Source organism: Austrofundulus limnaeus, unplaced genomic scaffold (assembly GCF_001266775.1).
Source record: "Austrofundulus limnaeus strain Quisiro unplaced genomic scaffold, Austrofundulus_limnaeus-1.0 Scaffold176, whole genome shotgun sequence".
Taxonomy (NCBI): Eukaryota; Metazoa; Chordata; class Actinopteri; order Cyprinodontiformes; family Rivulidae; genus Austrofundulus; species Austrofundulus limnaeus.
In genome coordinates this window covers 355,154-358,060 of record NW_013952578.1, presented here as the reverse complement: position 1 = coordinate 358,060, position 2,907 = coordinate 355,154, and the positions used below count along the sequence as shown (strand labels likewise).

The following is a 2,907-nucleotide window of genomic DNA, read 5'->3' as shown; positions in this document are numbered from 1 at the left end:
AGTATTTTTACAGTCTTTATTTTACAGTTAAAATAAATGTTTATCAAATAAAGTCTAATGTTACAACTAATCGTGGATACCTATAAATAGCTCATTAGAATTTTTTGTCTTCTTCAACCAGCAGACGATTCAGGAGATTTGGAGTCATAAGTCAGTCTTCATAAGAGAAAGCTGATGTTGTGTTTTGAGTTCGAACCCTTCAGAATGGAATGTCCTGAAAAGGTTTCTTGCTACAATTTTAATTTTTTCGCTGCAGTGACTGACATGTGTCTGAACCCTCATTATAGAGAGACWTTAACTGACAAGAATGACACCTGCAGGAGGTGTGGCTTCACTTTGTCAAGACCATTAACTGCTCTGAGTCACGCTCAGTGGAAACTTCTTTTACTGGCAAGACCCAGACTGAGGACGTACAATTACTGGTCAATCCTCACAACATAAAATATTCAAATGAATCAATCTCTGCTTATTGGCCTTTTCCTAACAGCCTCAGTTAACATGGACAACRTGTGAGGCAGCTGAGAGTTACAAAAAAACCTTCAGCACAGACAGGTACAGACTCTGCTGTGTTCAGACATGCCCCAAAACACTGAAAAATTCCAGTAAGATATTTTTCCGCCCTTTCTGTAACCATCTCTATGAAACTGCAAGCAACAGGAAAACAAAAACACCAAACAGCATTTCTTAAAATGTTTTTTTTCAAATCTTAATTGAAAAGGAAAATCATGGATTTTTTTTCCATTAATACCAATTGTTAATAATTAATACCTTAATAATAATAGACTAGACAAATGAGATAAGTTGACAAACAAAAAAAATATGTTAGAAATGTGGCACATTTTGTTCCATGTACAGGTAATCATATGGGAGCAACAATAATATCATGGTCACATAATTCTCTTCTCGTCACCAGTTTAATCTAATCTCTACATGTGTGTGTGTCCCAGGCAGCTGAGCCGGACACCTCAGTCAGAGTGAGCTCATGTGGACAGATGTGAAGTGTTTCTAACATCAGCTGAGAGCTTCTGAACTGACTGAAGGCTAGACAATCTACACCAACATTAGAATTATAGCTAAAGAGGTGATGACACACTCCAAGATTCAATGCAAATGACATTCATGCAAATAAATCAGAAATGTGTTACACTGTGCTGCAAAARGCTTTGATTCCTTAAAAAACTCTGCCTAACCGAAGTAATCCTGGTGAAAGTATACTTACATAACATCTTTAGCGACGTTCACTTTCAACACTGTTGTTCACCTGGACAGGTAAAGCCCTGCATTGGGTGGAGAGTTAAACCTTTCAGAGAGGGGAGGGAAGAAAGCGAGTTAAATGACTCACAAAACAGGACTTTGTTCCAGTCAGGGAGCCTCCTGATTGGCTGCTCAGCCTTAAAGCAGAGACATTTTACCCTGCTGCCCGTCTTTCAAGAATTTCCCCAACCTGATTTGAGGAGCAGTGTTCATGTGAGTTAAAAAAACGTCAGAAATAAAAAAACAAAACTGCTCACCTCTAACAGGCCAAGGTGATCAGGAAGTGGCAGCCTGAGGGGGCGGAGTTATTAAAGGTAAAGAACAGAACTGCCCAAACCTGCTCTGGGAGTTAAAGAGAAACTGAATTTCCTGACATGAAGTGGAGCAGAGACATAACAGCAAGGCCTGAATGCTAAATATCTTTCAGAGATATCTACAACTCACAACAAAAACATTTTCTAATGAAAGTTTGAAATGTCAAACAGAAGACCAACAGTTTGATCTACAACTCTTTTTTTTTTAGAAAACAATGATGAAGTAATAACTCACAGGACACTTCCAGTCTGCTAAAACAAATGAAGTTCTCTTTTTTTTACTTTAAGCCTAATAATCTATAAATAGGTATTTAATATGCAGGTTTTAGGGTTTTTATAGTGTTACAATCCACTATTTAAACATACAGAGACCGCAATCCCTGTYCTTCCAGGGGGATGTCCTTTTTTCTCTTGTGGTTTGCTTCTCGAACAGTTTCATAAAGCTATGTGTTTGATTGGCCTTGTACAAAAACAGTCGTTATCCATAACTCAGCTTGTGGTTTTCCTTTGTGTTTTTCCCTCCATCACTCTCTTTAAACCCAGAGACTGTGAGCCACAGGTGCTGCAGGCAAACACAGACTCTTCTGAGTCACACTGTGACATGAGCAGAACTCAGTCATTTTAATAAACATGTAGCAAAAATGTTCATTTAGTCCCATAATAATTCATTTCTAATGATCTTTTTTGAATTTCTTGTGACTTAACAGAACATAAAAACACAGACTTAGAAGTATTTATAGTAGCAGCATCCAGGGATGGACAATATTCATTTCACCATCTTCTCTCCATGCTTGGGGTATAAGGGTAGAATTGTTACTTTTTATCAACTTGTAAACCTAACATAAATTTAGACTTAAGCCCTATTCTGACGGGATTAGTTTTACCTAGGGAGCCCATGTAATAAATAAATTACTCCCTGACGTCTGTGTTTTATGTGGCACATTGGCACGGGATCACCAAAGCCTGAGATTTTCCTGATTACATATGGGATTCAGCCCGTTCCTGTCCAAATCACAGAGATGCCTTTCACACTGGATTAGTATTATCACAGGACCTCGGAGTTCAGCGAAATATGGCAGGTAATTTGCGGGGGAATTTTTACTTTACAAATTACTGACATGGCCGATTCTCACGGGATTAACAACACAGACAATCTCTGTAATTATTCCAAATAACYTGCGGTCCCTAGGTAAAACTAATCCCGTCAGAATAGGGCTATAGCATAAGTTAGTATGCTAGTATATACGGTAACTAACTAAAAGACAATTACTTGCATCTCAGAAGGGTCACATGTTATATCTGCTCAGCTCAACACAACGGGCCTCATGCAAGAACCGTT

At 38.3% G+C, this 2,907-nt stretch overlaps 1 protein-coding gene across 1 annotated transcript in view; it reads right to left on the bottom strand.

Moving 5' to 3' along the window:
* The window catches only part of lnx1 (ligand of numb-protein X 1), a 90,839-nt gene extending 89,382 nt beyond the window's left edge, over window positions 1-1,457 (bottom strand). Inside the window, exon 1 of the mRNA XM_014017755.1 lies at window positions 1,220-1,457. The gene's annotated coding sequence lies outside the window, so the exon portion shown is untranslated. The remainder of the gene's footprint in view (window positions 1-1,219) is intronic.
* Window positions 1,458-2,907: the final 1,450 nt, after the last annotated feature.